The following is an 18,859-nucleotide window of genomic DNA, read 5'->3' on the forward strand; positions in this document are numbered from 1 at the left end:
AGAAAATGTTTCTTTCTGCCTCTCCAGTTTCTCAAACCGGCGTTCCGGCGTCCGTCACTCAACCTTTGAGTCTCTCCGTCTTGGTCATAGTAGTCAGAGCATAGCCTTTGGCTTCCTCCGCTTCTGGGATTCCCTGAACTTCAAGAAAGACAAGGAGTTTGTGGGAATCACGGTTCTCTTCCTTGATGAAAATGTAAGTTAATCTTCGATCTATCACACTTATTTAACATAATTATTTTAATTGATTTCCTAATTCTTTGTTGAATAATATTATTTGCAGATTCCGTGATTTATGAGTTTACTCCCGTCAGACGTGCTAATCATTACATGCCATCTTTGAAAGAATGTTCCATTGTGAAAGTCGATCATTTTGAGGTTGCTAGGTGCTCAAGCATGTACACGATAACTGATCATCCATTCCTCATTCGTTTCATCTCACTAACCATTATTGATGAAGTCATCACAGGTGCTCCTCAGATCAATCTCCAGTCAAGATTAGAATGTTCAACAATTGCCAAGTGATTGCGAACACAAACCTAGAAACTGGTAAACTAGCATATTTGGCAGCTCCAAGCAAGATTACAATCAGGAAAATTCAGGTGGAATGACATACCAACAACTGAAACTGGTAATTAGTCAACAACTTATCCCATATTTTCCTTATTCCTAAAAAAATCACTATGTTTCTGATCTATTTTTTCATCTACGCAATTTTAGCCTCTGTCATGGATAGCTCTCTCCCAAGGATTGCATTGACTATGGTTTCTGGGAAGAAAAAGATCTTACTCCTGAAAAAAAGACTGTGACAACCCTGTTGTAAGATTTTAGTTTGTGCAGAACAAAAAACCTTGATTTCTTTTCTATTTAGTATAGTGATAGTTGTTGACAATCATTAGTCATTTGCCAATATGTTTTTTGTGCGGCATTTCAGAACTAATTTCTCCATTCCAAGCGGAACAGCAGATGAAAGCTAATTTTTCTTGAAGCTCCTCGACTTCAAGACAAATCAGAAGATAGATGTTGGTGGGAGGTTGATCAAGGGAATACTTCAAAGAAGTGAGACGGCCTAGCCAGACTTCATCTTTTGTACAACCTGAGCAAAGAGTGGAACCTACAAAACACAAGAGAAGAAAAAAAACACGAAATTAACATATTCAGACTTTCTCTCTTGCATGTCTAACATCTGGCGCCGACAAAACTCAACACCCACGGCAGACGAAGTTGATGCAAGTAAACCTCTCATCAATCATGCTTAAAATCAATCTACGTTTTTCAATCTCACAAACTAAGAAACAATTTTACCTACATGAATCGGGAAATTAGTTCCCACATTCCCAACATAAAAAAAAAGAGGAGTTGAAGTCCTAACAATTTTCTCAGTATCAGACTAAACCACAGATTCAAGGCCCAACTATTTTGAAACCCTAACATCTTAAAATCATGCTTTTAAAAAAAAATTATATTTGGCCTTATTTCAGACTTTTTTGTCAACCCCAAATCATCTATAACAAAGTCCAGAAAAAAATATATAAAAAAATAATTTTCTAAGTATGTAATTCTAAAAATGTTATAAGTTTTTTTAAATATATTACAATTCTATTTTTTTTTTCTAAAAACAATTGGTGAAATAAGAGGAAAATTTTATTTTATTGTTATTTAAATTGTTAAATTTCTAAATCCAAATTTATTATCTTTTTCCATGCACTATTTGATTTATATACAAACAACTACCTAAGTAAACACTAACAAGTTCCATCACCTTCAACTTTGAACATATAAGATATAAAAATATCAACATATGACTTCGTCATTCATTCTTATATCAAACTCATCAACCTATGTAATTTCCAAAGTCTCATCATCACATTATAGACAAAAAAACAAACAAACAATAAAATCCGGTAAACAAAACTATACAATGCATCTATAATGATGCCGACTCCGCGACTATGCACCTAGTATAAATAATTGTAAAGTGCGGTTTTGGACAAAAGCAGCTGGTTATCGTTTGCTAGAGAATTACTGATCGTCTTTCATATAATTTTCAGTACTTTGAAAGCCTCATGCGGTATTGCCTTTTACTTTGAAAAAAATTGCCAAAATAGAATGAAAAACAACTTTTTTATTTTTTTAGTATACAACTTTTTGGGTCCCATTCTTGTCTCAGTTACCATTTTCACATATCAAACTTAATAAAATAAATAATTTTATAAATTAAAAATTATAAAAAATAGAAACAATTGATAAAATATTCATATACACATACCGTATTTTTAGGCTCTAAATCTTGTTAATTAAAAATTTTTAATTATGTCGTACGGAAAAAAATGTCATCGTCTATAAAACATTTGTTATTCATCAAAAGATGATTTCTTCATAATTTTTCTTGTGATTTTCACAAACTTTTATTCTATGATAAAATCTTATCAAGGATTAATATTGGAGCTTTTGTTGTTTAATTTTTTTTATTTTTATATCAAAAATTATTTTTAAGTTTTATTTCTTTTTATTCTTAATACGCTTTAGTATTTAAAATATTTTATCAAGGGTTAATTTTGGGATTATGAGAAATTTATACTATAAGAACAGCTATGGTTAGTTTTATATTATAGGGACAAAGAGTATTTTCTTTATTCTATTTTGATAATTTTCTCTTTAACTTTTACAAAACTGCAAACTTTTTAAAAAAATGTGATTGGTGTAATAAGTGCAGGTTTTGTCAATAATGCATCAAATTCCGCGATGAAAAGTTTACAATTCGAATATGCTGAGTCATTGGAGTTTACACACTTTTTAGACAAGCCATCCAAATATGGTGAGTTATTGGAGTTTAGGTGCGTTTTTCTTCCTTTTTTTTATTTAAATTATTATTATATACTTTGTAATAATACAGTTTAATTAATCATATTCATCAATTTAACTGATGTATGTTAATATATTTACAAAATTGGCAGATCAAAGGGTATGAAAGTTGATAAACTTTACGCATGTAATATACATTAGATTTTATTTAAATAAAAATTTAGTTTTTATTTATAAATTCAAATGAATTATATTGCATTTTACAAAAACTATAATAATCTTTAGGAAATTTTAATTTGATAAATATTTATTTTGACAAACTTTACACATTAATATATTTTATATGTTAATATTATTTAAATGAATTTATTATTTTTCATTTATAAATTAAAATAAAGCTATATTTTTCATTTAACAAAAGTATACAAAGTTTACAATGTCTTTTATTTTCTGACTGAATCAGTCAGCCAAGCCGTAATTCATTTATGTCCGGTGACATATATTGTTAAAAATTGTATTCCAGTTAGATTTAATATTGGTCAAAAATCAACCAAATTCATCAAAATTAGTGACATGGTTTAATAACAAAACTCAGTTTTCTAATTTGGTTTTTAATTGAAATCTTTTATAATCACATTAATATTTAAGAGGTTTTGCAAAAATTACTCAAGAATTGAAGTCAAATGCAAACAAACCCCTTTTTGTCAAAAATATTTTTTCATAGTCTCTCCATGCAATCCTTAGGTTTTTCCAATATTTACAAAAAATGCTATTATAATTTATTTATTTTTATTTTCAAATGATACAAAAAATTATAAACATCCTAAGCAGTTCTTCATATTTACAACACTGACACTATCATCAATTTCTCCAACTACCACAAACAACCATGTTGAAGCTCTTAAAGTCCAAGCATTCAATTTACATCTCCTTTCTTTTCATATTACACCAACAAAACTTCATTTTCTCTCATTTTCTCACCACTTTCATCTAAAAGCTCCCATAAAGTTCATTTTTCATAAACCCAACTTTCATATTCTAGTAATTCTTCAATAAGAATCGTCAAAAAACTTCTTTTTGCTCAGAGACTAGACGTTGGAGAATTTTGAGCTTACACTGAAAAAGTAACTATTATATGGTTTTCATTACTATTCAAATGTGTGTCACGGTAGTAGATTGTTTTGTATGTCTACGCGTATGTGTAAACTTAATAGGTGGTTTGCTTGTCAATGCACAAGTTAGTTTTACAATTGACCGAATTTATATTTTTCAACGTAAACTTCACCTTTAAAAACAAAAAAGTGGATATGAAATTAGTTTGGCAGTTGACCGAACTTTTGATTTTTCATAGTAGACTTTATTGGAAGTCTGCATCAAGTAAACTGCGTTGAAAGTCTGCAAGAGGTCAATTTTGCATTTAACCAAAACTTTGACTTTTTATGTAGACTTCGTACGAAGTTACTGTACAATAAAAGGTTAGTTTTGTGGTTGACTAAAATGTTAAAAGATTGACCAAAAATAATGAAAGTGTAGACTTCATATGATGCTTACGTAGAAAATTCTGTTGAAAATGAATTTGTGTATTATTCGTTAAGATTTTACACGATTTTATTGTTTTACAATGTGTTAGTGAATCCTAATGATCTTTAATGAATTTAAAAAGTTTGTTATAATTATGGAACTATCAAATTTTTGGTTTGGCTATGTTGTTAGCTAATAAGTGTAGACTTCTTTAAAAGTCTATTTCTGTAATTTTTATCAAACATGAAATATTTGTTTGCTAATTTTGTACACCGTTTTTTACATGAAATTGTTAATTTACATATTCTATACAGAGAATGAGTGGTAAAACTCTTTGTGGGAGTTTGTGGTCGATAATCTAAAAGGAGAGATAATGTTTTTTTTCTGCATGATTGTTGTACACATGGTGAACTTCTTGAAATTGGAGAAGAAGATTATGATCTGGAAAAAATCGAGATGGTAAAGTTAACATATTTCTTACCAAACCTAATGTTACAGGAAATGGCTCCGGATACTCTTCATATGCATGTCACGAATGATAGACAAGTGTGGAACTTGATCGAGTTATCTAAGACGCATATTTTATGCCTTTGTGTATCAAGCCAATGCCAAAAATAAGTTGGAATTGATGAGAATATGGATGTGGCTGATGGTGATGGTAATAGTTTGCGGATGAATATTCTGATGAAGGGTTAGTTGAGATAATATTGCTGATGATGCTCAAGCAACTGAAATATATTCATGAGACTTATTGAAAAGTCTTTGTGAGTATTTTACTTTCGAGACTTTTGAGAAGCTTTAATAGATTTTCTTGTTATCACGTATGTGTTAGTTATTGTCTTTTTGCTGATAGTGGATTCAATTATTATTTTTATTATAGTATGGTGAGATAAATTTGATAGCTAACAAAAATTAATAACTTCATACATACAAGTGAAACGCAACTAAAAATAGTAATTTACAAACAAATACTTTATAATGATAAATTTATTTCAAAGCAAATTTTATAAGATTGTTCTAGAGTTCTCATAATTTTGATGGATCATACAATAAAGCAGAAATAGAGTTTGAGAGGTATTTCATTGAGTTATAAGATAACAAACAATGAGAAGTTTATAACTTTATATTGTTGGATATGAATGATTGAATAAGTTGTAACCTGCCTGCAAATGAAAGAGTTATGTTAGACCAGCATAGCATTTTTCCTCGAATATTGTCTGTCAATGGCTCATAATCATGGCTGGTAAGGGATTTTGTGGTCAACGACATATTCATGTACCATATAGGCAAAGCACCTACTCCAATACACAAAGCCGATGTTGTATTTAAAATAGGGGACATATTTCTTCCAGAAGCATAAAGTGAGGACTTAGCAACATTGATACGTAATCCTGACATACTTGCAAACCGGTTCATGACCCCAATGACTCACAGGAGCGAGTCTGATATGCCATTTGTGAAAACCAGAATGTCGTCGGTAACACTTAGGTGAGTGAGTTTGACCCCATGTCATCGGCATATCCAATACAGTTAATTTTTGGAGTTCTACATTCATCTTGCATGCTAAGTCTCTTGACACTATAGAGAGTATGTGTAGTGTTTTTTCTATGGTATGGATCGCTTACACAAACTCAAAGGGCAAAGGTGTGCTGGGGGATCTCTGGTGTCCGAAGGACGAGGGTAGACTAGGGATTCAGAAGCTTTGGGACTCATTCACTATGACGCTCATATGGCAGATACTCCCTTAACCGTCCTCTCTTTGGGTTAGCTGGGTAACTCATTATCTACCCATGTACAACTCTTTTGGGATGTTAGAGATGATTCAAAAGGATCCTGGATATGGAGAAAACTTCTCAAATTAAGGGATATGTCATATCACTTTCTAAGAATTGACACTAGAGATGGTAAGAACTGCCACTTTTGGTTTGATAATTGGATGGAGAAGGGCCAATTGATTGATATCTCAGGAGCTACTGTTACTACTTATCTAGGTGTATTGAGACATGCCCGAGTCAGTGATGTAGTGAACTCGGAAGGATGGAGCATTAGAGGTCAAAGAAATCAAAGTTTTCACGAGCTTCACCGTAGCATAATGGCGATTGACCCTACTAAACCTAAGAACGGTACAAATATAGTGTTGTGGAAGCATGGGGATAAGGATTATCAACCTACATTCTCAGCCTCAAGAACTTGGGATCAGCTTCGAGTAAAAGGGTCAGAGTGCCATGGAGTAAAGTGGTCTGGTTCTCACAAGGAGTCCCTCATTTTTCCTTCATCACTTGGTTAGCCATTAAAAACAGATTATCTACATGGGACACAATGAGGCAATGGGGTATGGTGCATGGATGTGAGCTTTGTGGAGAAAGAGATTAGACAAGAGACCATCTCTTCTTCGCTTGACCATATTCATACACAGTTTGGGAAGGGCTTGCACGTCGGCTAGTTGGAAATGGAATCAATCCAGATTGGCAATGGACAATCAAGTGACTGCAGCGTATATGAGAGAAGGGAAGGGAAGGGATATCATTCTAGCAAAGTTTTTGCTTCAGAGTACAATCTATTATGTGTGGAGAGAAAGAAATGCTAGGCGCCATCCATCAGACATGAACAGCTACTGATCAGATGCAACGATTGATTGACAAGGCCGTAAGGAATATGCTCGTCTCACTTCCATATAAACCGGATCACAAATATGAAGGACTACTAAAGAGATGGTTTCAGGTCACCATCTAGCTCAGATCATTCTTTTTACTATCTATACCATAAGATAGAGAGTTCATATTCTATAGATTGAATTTTGTATATAACATTCTTTTTGATAGATCATCAGAAAAAAATTTATTTCTCTTTTTGATTTGAATTTTGCTTACTATAATTTATAGAACCATGACAAGTTTTCGTGGTTTCATTGTCTTTGTGCATTGATGGTAATTTATATTTATTAAATTATGAAAATATATATTCATCTCTTTATCTATTGATCTGTTTGTTTACCATTGTTCAAATTTTTCTTACGATTTGTTCTTCGGTAGTCAATATTTTTTTCAGTTCAATCCTTTAAATGAATTTTGCTCAACTTTATTTTTCATTTATTTTGTTCATGAGGTGGTCATTTAATAAAAAAGTAATATATTGTTACGAAAGTCAAAAGCAGCGGCCACCGAAAATGTTGAAATAATTAAAGATGTGGGTCCCCTGCACTATTTGCACAGTAGATTTTTTCTCTATATATACGATCGAGTTCGATCGTTTAGAAACACACCATTTCACTCTTCTCTTCTCTCTAATAATAATCTTTCTATCAGTGTTAAAATTTCTACGGGTATAAAATTTTGCCCTTATTTAAATTCCTGCGATACAAATAAATTCCAGTTCTTTTTATAACACGTTATCAGCACGATCACTCTGCGATTCGGTAAAATTTATTTGTATCATTTATACCCTATTATAATGGTCGGTATACCGCCTCTACTATTACTTATATCATGTTATAATGGCCGGAATACAGCCTATATTATTTACTAGTAATTTAAATTATTTATTGGTCGGCCGAGCCGCCTTATATTCTGTTTATTATTTATTGGTCGGCCGAGCCGCCTTATATTCTGTTTATTATTAATTGGTCGGCCGAACCGCCGTATAATTTATTTATTATTCTGCATTGATCGGCTGAGCCGTCGCATGATTTGTTGTCATAACATAAATATTTCATTGTCATAATTTTTACTTTTATGAAATTTTATAGATTTGATTGACCGTTTAATACGATATTTTCAGACTAATTTTTGGTGCACTCGATTTAACCCCAACGGTCACAAAGAAAATTTTTCAAAAATTTCCCCTTTCTCCAACGGTCATGAACAGTAATTTTCATCTATAAATACAACTCATTTTCACTCCATTTCATCATCCAAAACATTTCATCTTCTCTCAAAAATTTCAAATCGCTCTCCTCCGATTTTTCATTTCAAGAAAGATGATTCGCGCACTTTTGTTTTTATGTGTCATTTTTATTTGTGTTTCTATTTATGGTTTATTCGTTGGAGAATTTACTCCAAGTGAATTTAAGATGAATATCGGTTTAATTTTTTTTACATCGCTTCTCCTTGTAATTGCTTGCATGATCAATGTAAACGGTTCCTTTTAATATTAATAATATTCTAATAATTTTTATTTATGTGCTTTAGAAATACAAATGGCAAAAATCGAGAAACTTCAGTTTCCGGCATTGGAAGTAACTGGGACAAACTACACGGCATGGGTTACAAACATGGAGCTTCATCTAGATTCCGAGGAAATACTCGGAACAATAAAAGACGGCAATATATCAACCTCTCATGAAAAGGCTAAGGCCGTGATATTTCTGAGAAGGCATCTAGATGAAAATCTTACGCATGATTATGCGAGAACCAAAGATCCCTTAGATCTTTGGAAAGCTCTGAAGGAGAGGTTTGATAACCAAAAGAAAATTACTCTCCCCCATGCACTCGATGAGTGGAAAAATCTACGATTTCAAGATTTTGAAAAAGTGGAAACGTACAATTCCGCTATATTGAGAATAGCGGCGCAATTAGATTATTGCGGTAAGCCTGTCTCGGAAGCAGAAATGCTCGAGAAAACTTACCAAACGTTCCACAAAAATCATTATGTTCTACAAGAACAATATAGAAATTGTGGGTATACGAGGTTCTCTGAACTCGCTGTGGCGCTTATAATAGCGGAGAGAAATAATGAACTCCTCATTAAAAACCACAATGCCCGACCCACGGGAACCAAAGCATTTCCTGAGGTAAATGCAACGGATATAAAAAATCCGGAAAAAGGAAATTATTCCTATCGTGGGCGTGGTCGTGGCCGTGGTCACAATCGTGGTTTTGGTCGTGGTCGTGGTTATCGATTTAACCGCAACCATGAAAGGAGTAACAACCCAAGAGGAAGGGGATCCAACACATGGAATCGATCTGATCGGGTAAAAGGGAAAGAAACCCAAGAAAACCCTACTCATAAAAATGAGAACGTCTGTTACAGATGTGGATCGAAGGGACACTGGTCTCAAGTATGTCGAACTCCTCGGCATCTATGCCAATTGTACCAAGAATCTATTAAAGGCAGAGCAAAGGAAGTAAATCTCAATGAACACCTTGTGGGTACAACATCGACATACCTCGAATCCTCTGACTTTATGGGAGATTTCGACGAGGCCACTCATCAAAATAATTGAAGTGCTTGTACTGATCAAGCTTAATAATGCCTAGTGATGCCATAAAATATTATGTATTTCACTTTCAAAATAATGTTGTATTTCAAAATATCTAATGTATAATTATTGTGTACTTGTTATTGATGAATAATATGTTTACTTATGAAAGTTTATTTTCTTTATTAATATTAACTGTGTGTTACAGAAATGGATAAGAAAGCAAATGGAACAACAACTAAACAAATTGGTAGAGAAGTTTGCATACCAGATAGTGGCACAACGCACACTATACTGAAGGATAAGAGATATTTCTCTACTTTAAAGTCAGTAAAAATGACTATAAACACAATATCAGGTCCTACAGACCTGATCGAAGGAATTGGCAAGGCGAACTTTATGTTGCCTAATGGAACAAAGTTTTCCATAGATAATGCCTTATATTCTCCAAATTCTAAGAGAAATTTGTTGAGTTTCAAAGATATATACCGTCAAGGGTATAACACTCAGTCTGCAACTGAGAATGGAAAGAAGTATTTGTATATAACTTCTGAAAAATCAGGCAAAGGCCTTGTACTGGAAAAATTTCCAGAACTTCCTTCTGGATTGCATCACACTTATATTGATGCTATAGAATCACATCTTGTGATAAAAAGAAATCCAGAAGATGTTACATTATGGCATGATCGCCTTGGTCATCCAGGCACTACAATGATGCGAAAAATCATTGAAAGCTCACATGGTCATTCAATAAAAACCCAAGATATATACCAAAGTAATAAAATGACATGTGATGCGTGTGCTCTTGGGAAATTAATCATAAGACCATCACCAACCAAAGTTGACAAAGAATCACCAAAGTTTTTGGAAAGAATCCAAGGTGATATTTGTGGACCAATACATCCACCGTGTGGACCATTCTACTACTTTATGGTATTAATCGATGCATCGAGTAGATGGTCACATGTTTGTTTGTTATCATCTCGAAATATGGCATTTGCGAGATTTCTAACTCAGATAATCAAATTAAGAGCACAGTTCTCAGATTATCCAATTAAAAGAGTTAGATTAGATAACGCTGGTGAATTCACATCCCAAGCTTTTAATGATTATTGTATGGTATCAGGGATTGAAGTAGAGCATTCTGTTGCTCATGTTCATACACAAAATGGTTTGGCAGAATCATTAATTAAACGGCTGCAACTAATTGCAAGGCCATTGATCATGAGATCAAAACTCCCAACCTCTGTATGGGGACATGCTATTTTGCATGCAGAAGCACTAATTCGGATAAGACCAAGTGCATACCATAGATATTCCCCATTACAGTTAGCATTTGGAAAAGAACCAAATATCTCTCATCTAAAAATCTTTGGTTGTGCGGTTTATATTCCAATAGCACCACCACAACGTACAAAGATGGGACCGCAAAGACGGTTGGGAATATATATTGGCTATGATTCTCCATCAATAATAAGATACCTAGAACCACAAACTGGTGATGTGTTTACGGCACGATTTGCCGATTGTCATTTCAATGAGAAAGAATTCCCAACTCTAGGGGGAGACAATAAACAAGTAGGAAAAGAGATCAAATGGAGTGTACCATCGTTATTACACCTTGATCCTCCTACGAAACAGTCAGAACTAGAAGTTCGACGTATCATGCATTTACAAAATATAGCAAATCAGCTACCTGATGCATTTGCTGATACCAAAATGGTAACTAAATCACATATACCCGCTGCAAATACTCCTGCTCGTATTGAAATACCACAAAATGGTGGAACGGCAGTTGATACACGTGAATCAGGAACACGTTTAAAGCGCGGTAGACCTATTGGTTCAAAGGATAAACTTCCTAGAAAACGTAAGGAATGTGAAAAGCATGATACTCCCAAAATAGCGGAAAATATTTTGGAAGAAGCGAATTGTGAATCGAACGACAATATAGAGCATCATGAATCTGATGGAAATCACGAGATTTCTATCAATTACATCCATAATGGAAAGATATGGAAACGAAATGAGATGGATGATATTGATGACGTTTTCTCATACCTTTTAGCAAAGGAAATAAATGAAGAAAACGAAGATCCAGAACCAAAGTCTGTATATGAATGTCAAAAGAGACATGACTGGATAAAATGGAAAGATGCAATTCAAGTCGAATTAGATTCGCTTAACAAACGAAATGTATTCGGACCTATTGTGCTCACACCCAAAGATGTAAAACCTGTTGGGTACAAATGGGTGTTTGTCCGAAAAAGAAACGAGAAAAACGAGATTACAAGATACAAAGCTCGTCTCGTAGCCCAAGGTTTCTCTCAAAGGCCAGGAATTGATTATGAGGAAACTTATTCTCCTGTTATGGACGCAATCACATTTAGATTCCTGATGAGCCTAGCGGCCAATGAAAATTTAGAAATGCGTCTCATGGATGTCGTTACGGCATATTTATATGGATCATTAGATACTGATATCTATATGAGAATCCCAGATGGATTTAAAATGCCAGAAATGTTAAGTTCCAAACCTAAAGAGTTATGTGCAATAAAATTGCAAAGATCATTATATGGGTTAAAACAATCTGGACGAATGTGGTATAATCGTCTCAGCGAACACTTAACAAAAGAAGGATACACGAATGATCCTATATGCCCTTGTGTTTTCATAAAGAAAACAACATCCGGATTTGTGATAATCGCGGTGTACGTTGATGATCTTAATATTATTGGAACTCAAAACGAAATCCAAAAGGCATCAAACTATCTGAAAGGAGAATTTGAGATGAAAGATCTCGGGCAGACAAAATATTGTCTAGGATTACAAATTGAGCATTCTCGAAAGGGTATATTTGTACACCAGTCTACATATACCAAACGAGTATTGAAACGCTTTAACATGGATAAAGCAACTCCTCTTAGCACCCCGATGGTCGTTAGATCACTTAATGTTGAAAATGATCCGTTTCGACCATCTGAGGAAAATGAAGAAATACTTGGTCCTGAAACTCCATACTTAAGTGCAATTGGAGCTCTTATGTATCTTGCAAATTGTACTCGACCTGACATATCTTTTGCCATTAATCTTTTAGCGAGATTCAGTTCGTCTCCTACGCGAAGACATTGGAATGGAATTAAACATGTCTTTCGTTACCTTCAAGGAACAACTGATTTAGGCTTGTTTTATCCTAAAAGTTCAAAAGGCCAAATGATTGGTTTTGCAGATGCAAGTTATTTGTCAGATCCACACAAAGCTCGATCCCAGACAGGATATGTTTTTACAATTGGAGGTACCGCCATATCTTGGAGAAGCAGACACTTGTTGCTACTTCTTCAAATCACGCTGAGATCATTGCACTCCATGAAGCAAGTAGAGAATGTGTATGGCTAAGATCAATAAGCCGACACATATGTTCAAGCAGTGGGATTGACGAAAATACGGAGCCAACTATTCTATATGAAGATAACGCTGCATGTGTTGCTCAAACGAAGGAAGGATATATCAAAAGCGATAGAACCAAACATATACCTCCGAAGTTCTTCTCATACACACAAGAGCTCGAGAAGAATAAAGAGATTGAAGTAAGATATGTTCGATCATGCGACAATGCAGCCGACCTCTTCACAAAATCACTCCCTACCTCGGTATTCAGAAAACACATCCATAACATTGGGATGCGCCATCAGAAGGATCTATGACTGTTCATTCAAGGGGAAGCTTACGTAGTTGCACTCTTTTTACCTTACTATGGTTTTTCCCATTGGGTTTTCCTGGAAAGGTTTTTAACGAGACAACAAAGACGTTAAGCGAGAGCGGATAGTGACACCGGCCCCCAAGGGGGAGTGTTACGAAAGTCAAAAGCAGCGGCCACCGAAAATGTTGAAATAATTAAAGATGTGGGTCCCGCTGCACTATTTGCACAGTAGATTTTTTCTCTATATATACGATCGAGTTCGATCGTTTAGAAACATACCATTTCACTCTTCTCTTCTCTCTAATAATAATCTTTCTATCAGTGTTAAAATTTCTACGGGTATAAAATTTTGCCCTTATTTAAATTCCTGCGATACAAATAAATTCCAGTTCTTTTTATAACATATATCAATTTTTAGCAACTTCTATCCAATAATTACACCTTTTTTCGGGACTCTGCAGCAGACGAGATGGTACGTTCTTCAAACACATCACGTTTGGATGTATATCATGACTAGACAATGAGTAGTACTACTTGCTCCTCACTTTCATTCAATAGAGACGTTTACAGGGAAACTTCATGTTTGAATTTTCATCACCATTAAAATCTTTTATCCTTATTATAAACTTAGTAATTGACAGGCAGACAATGAATTGACATGTTCTTGTCGTGCTAAAAAAGGTTTAGTCCTGGACCAAAAATTCCACAAGCAAACAGTCGACAGTTAAAACGCCGAAACCAATACAGTATTGCGGTTCATTGAGACAAAGTCCATGAACAATGGGCCGTTCTACTAAAGAGAATCGTAATCCTACAATTACAGCCCAAGGTTACTTTCGTCATTTACACACTGTTACACTGAAAACCCTAATCCTTAGGGCTTCAAGCACCTTACGGAGACTGCACCACTATATAACAATTACACAAACGCTAACAATCTCAACACACAGTTCTTCCTCCGATTAACTAGTGTTTTGATCGAAACCCTTTTTTTGTTTAGGTTTTACTTTTGGCTTCATCAGATAGTCGATGGGATTTGTCCGTTCCCGTATGATTCGTTCCCTTGAAGCAATATCAATCGTGCTGCTCTCGTTATTTCATATTCCTCCCTAATCAATTCACAGCATCATACTGTTAATTTAGTTTGGTGCCGATTCGGGATCGAAACTTGAGCGACTACATATCTTGTTTAAGTTGTGTCTAAATCTCTGCTGCTTTGTTTTGTAGTAGTTGTTTGTGGGGAAGAACAGTGATGAGTCAATTTACAGACCTGTAATGATAGCGGTAATGATCGCATTCATTATGAACATCTAAGGGACTGAGTTCTTCAAATTTTTATAGTAGTGGCTTTTACATCTTTTTATATTGAATCATGCTTTGAATGATTAATATGTGAAGCATTGTTGTGAATGTTTTAGCCTACATTGAATCTAGTTCCCCTCGCTATCCTGTTCGTCAATTCTAATGATGTACTTAGGACGTCGGGGAACAATATGTTATAAGTTTTATCTTTTAATAATTGCTTATTGATTTGATCAAATGAGGAACACTTTGCCAAGTTGTTGAATTCTCAGAAGATAATCTGAGTATTATGATTCACTTGTATAGGAAGATCTGATGATTTTCTTTTGGTTACTCGTTGTTTGTTTTTTGTCTTTATGTCTGATTACTCTGAAAAGCCTGTGATGATTAGATTGAATGGTTACTGAAATTTCAGTGTTGAAAAGCATCTAATGGACTAGGACGGTCTGAGGCTTTCTCTGTGTTATTAAAATCTTTTACTTGTTTGCTAAGTTTTTTGTAAAACTAATTGTTGTAGAATGAGAATGTGGATGATGAGAATCAAAAATCAAAATACAGTTATCCCTGGCTTAGGCTTTTAAAGCCGTTGCTGAGTCTTTTGTAACCTGACACATCACAAACAACATTTATCTTTTTCTTTTTGTTTTGGTTCTATACCGTTTGTTAAATATGGTTATTGAAAAGCATCTAATGGACTAGGACGGTCTGAGGCTTTCTCTGTGTTATTAAAATCTTTTACTTGTTTGCTAAGTTTTTTGTAAAACTAATTGTTGTAGAATGAGAATGTGGATGATGAGAATCAAAAATCAAAATACAGTTATCCCTGGCTTAGGCTTTTAAAGCCGTTGCTGAGTCTTTTGTAACCTGACACATCACAAACAACATTTATCTTTTTCTTTTTGTTTTGGTTCTATACCGTTTGTTAAATATGGTTACACAATGTTAATAATATATTTTGTAGCCTGTGTAGATAGTCAAGACCTTTCAGAGTACTGATGAGAACATTAGAGCTTACCTGTGAAATAGCAATATTTGATACTTAAAAAACATTTTATTTTCTTTTATTTTTAATTTTTTTTAAAAATTAGCATTCAGAACATATGCTAACTCTCGTATTTTAATATGTTATTGCTGTTGTTTAATTTTCTAATTTTTCATGTTTCATTATATAATGAATATAATTTCCATTTATTTAGGAAACCGTTTTTGTCCAACCAAATTGGCAACAAGATGCCTCTTTTGGTGAAGAAGCTACAGGTTCATTTACTTATTGGTCAGTCATATGGAATCAGTAGGTTAGCTTAAGAATTTTCTCTGGAGTAGTATGTTTATTTTTTGCGTTAGTAGTTGTTGGTCGGTCAAATGTAGGTGTTGTGTTTTTGGATGGCATAGGAGCTAAGCTTTCGGACCAGTTGTCTTGAGTACAACGGACCAGTAGTCTTGAGTACAGCCAAGAGCTTCACCAAGAGGTGATGAGGCTTTGGTCCGGTGCAGCAATCAAATCCTTGGGAGACTGATGTCAATGAGTCAATATGGTGGCTGATGAGTTAAATTTGTCAGCTACACAAGTAGTGATTCTAGATGATATTGATCTTTTTTTGTGTTTGTGGTTGAAACACTAGTATGGTGTAAAATTGGTTAATGAAAAGTTGACGATTAGTTAAATAAAAAGAAAAGTTTTTGAACTAATAAGGTAGAAATCATATAATATATGAGAATGTCTTAACCGCATAAAATTTATGCTAATACATAGTACGTGTACGAAATAAATAATAATAATATGGTAGTAATATCATAATTGAGTTTAATTGATTCTCAGTTAAAGTAATGGGGTTGATCCATAATTTATTAAACTTAAAAAGCTTAATAATTTATTACGTTTAATAAATTTAATTGATTTTATTAATAAATTTAATAAATTAAGTAAATTGATAAACATTAACTTAATAAATTTATGAAATTTAATAAACTTGATAATTTAATAAACTTAATAATTTAATAAACTTAATAAATTTATTATTATTAATTTTATTTAAATATATTAATTAAGTTTATTAAATTATTAAGTTTACTAAATTTATTAATTTTATTAAGTTAAATAAATTAAATTAAGTAATAAATTTATTAAGTTTATTAAAGAAGTTTAATAAATTATTAAGTTTAATAACAAAATCCATCAAGTTTATTAAACTTAATAAATCATTAAGTTTATTAAGTTTAATAAATTACAGATTGAATCCATTAATTTAGCTTAAAATCAATTAAATTTGATTATGATGTTGCTATCTTATTATCATTTACTTCGCACATGTGACATATATTAATTTAAACTTTGTGTAGTTGTTGACACATTTTCATACATCGGATAGTTTCCACCGTATTAGCGTAAATTTCGTGTAGCTAACAAATTTTTTTTCCTAAAAAAAATTGGAAACAAGGTGCTGTGAAAACGTACTATATTTTGTACAAATTATTTTAAAAAATTTGTCTGCTACACCAAATGTAATATAATATGATGAAGAACATCCAATGTATAATGTATACGAATATGTCAATAACATCACCACGTTTACATTAATTCATGTCTTATATATGAAGTAAAAATTAATATGGTAAAACTCCCCAAGTTTAATTGATTTTAGCACTAGTTAATAGGGTCTATCCGTAATTTTTTCAACTTCAAATTTAATTTAAAAACAAATTAACCCGACCCAACCCAAATCTGTTTACCCGCCCGACTCAAAAATAATCTCATTTCCCCCACTAATCTACATCCAGTTTTTTTAGGGTGAAAAGTTACATCAATCTACAACAAACCCCACAAAGCCAAGAACATTAATTCGAAAAACACAAACCAACAACATTTACCGCGTAATGGATCTAACCCAAATCTCAAAATCTAATCTTGCAACACAAAAGATAAAGAATGTACTAGCTATTTTTAACTCCTCTGTTTTTTTTTCTTGCAGAAGAATGAGGAGAACATCGAGACAGTGGAAATGGACACTCAATCTAATTTTTACACTTTGGCTAAGAGTCCTCGAGAGTGGAGTTGCTATTTTTTTAAGATTGTAACACGTTCAACACTACAGCTCAAAGCAGTCCTATGTGTTTCAGATTCAAAGAGTATTACAATAGAGATTCTTTATCTTCTTACGATTACTCTGTCTTCTCAAGTTACATAGTTAATACTCAGTTTTCTAAAGCCAAAGCTCTCCATTATGAACCCTAAAATCTCGTGGGTAAACTAATGGGGAAGATTATTGTTGGGTCGGGCCGGGTAAATAGATTGGAGTTGGGTCAGGTTAATTTGTTTTTAAATTAAATTTTAAATTTAAGAAATTATGGATTGATCCCAATAACTAGTGCTAAAATCAATTAAACTTGATTGTGCAGTTTTACCATATTAATTTTTACTTTGTACATGTGGCATAGATTAACATAAACATGGTGATGTTATTAACATATTAACATATACTAGATTTTGATCCGCGCTTAAAAGCGCGGGATTAATATTCGGTTTAAAATTTTGTTTATGTAATAAAAATAATTTTTTCATACTTTATATATTTTTAAACTTTTTATATAATCTACGTTAAAGTTATTTATATGATTTATTTTTTTTATTTTAAATTAGACTAAAATTTTGAAGATTTCATATAATTTTGACCGCACGTTTATTTATTTAACCCGTTTGTTTAACTTATTTTACTTTGCTTTATTTTTAATAGTATAATTTAAAACAAACTATTATATATTTTAACCTGTTTTTTTTAACACTTTGTATCTATTACATAATAAATTGAAACGCAAGCAATACAAAAGAGCATGGTGAGTACCAGCAGGACTCCAAACCCACAAAACAAAGAAACGTAAAAAAAATAAAGGAAAACACACCCCAGCTCCCCACTGCAAAACCATCCCAGGTGAGAGTGACATGATGTAGGTCTGACAAGCATGATGTGTTCCAACAAACCGAATTAGTAATTATCATACGCTCCAACCGCATCTTCAAGAATCATCTGTAGCAACCAACCAGGTCCATCCTTCGCAATATAAGAAGTATAGCGATGATCTCTTGTAACACTAAGAGCGATGGCATCGGAGCATCGGTTAGCCTCTTTGTGAACATAAGCTATAGACCACAGCCTGAGCAAGGAGAACTTCTCTCTAATAGCTCCAATCAAACCACTCAAATGAGGAAAATTTTCAGGATTTAAAACTGCTTCTCCTGCCAAGTAAGAAGTAGATTCAAAACCCACTTTTTCATACCTCATTGTTGAGAGACTTTCTACGGCCCAGTAGAAACACAATAGCTCCACCTCCAGTGGCGATGG

At 33.3% G+C, this 18,859-nt stretch overlaps 1 long non-coding RNA gene and 6 other non-coding genes across 7 annotated transcripts; all 7 read left to right on the plus strand.

Annotated features, from left to right (window-relative positions):
* The first annotated feature begins 13,765 nt into the window (after positions 1–13,765).
* LOC111204666 lies at positions 13,766–16,211 on the plus strand. The gene is made up of 2 exons (XR_002657174.2): positions 13,766–14,504; positions 15,719–16,211. It is a non-coding gene; the product is annotated as an uncharacterized LOC111204666 (long non-coding RNA).
* Positions 14,463–14,548, plus strand: LOC125584990. The gene has a single exon (XR_007321882.1). It is a non-coding gene; the product is annotated as a small nucleolar RNA SNORD25 (small nucleolar RNA).
* Positions 14,564–14,717, plus strand: LOC125584975. Its single transcript, XR_007321868.1, has one exon. It is a non-coding gene; the product is annotated as a small nucleolar RNA snoR136 (small nucleolar RNA).
* LOC125584927 lies at positions 14,767–14,841 on the plus strand. Its single transcript, XR_007321825.1, has one exon. It is a non-coding gene; the product is annotated as a small nucleolar RNA snoR64a (small nucleolar RNA).
* Positions 14,899–14,975, plus strand: LOC125584930. The gene has a single exon (XR_007321828.1). It is a non-coding gene; the product is annotated as a small nucleolar RNA snoR20a (small nucleolar RNA).
* LOC125584899 lies at positions 15,045–15,138 on the plus strand. Its single transcript, XR_007321804.1, has one exon. It is a non-coding gene; the product is annotated as a small nucleolar RNA R38 (small nucleolar RNA).
* On the plus strand, positions 15,304–15,397 carry LOC125584900. Its single transcript, XR_007321805.1, has one exon. It is a non-coding gene; the product is annotated as a small nucleolar RNA R38 (small nucleolar RNA).
* Positions 16,212–18,859: the final 2,648 nt, after the last annotated feature.

Source organism: Brassica napus, chromosome C3 (genome assembly GCF_020379485.1).
Source record: "Brassica napus cultivar Da-Ae chromosome C3, Da-Ae, whole genome shotgun sequence".
Classification (NCBI taxonomy): domain Eukaryota; kingdom Viridiplantae; phylum Streptophyta; class Magnoliopsida; order Brassicales; family Brassicaceae; genus Brassica; species Brassica napus.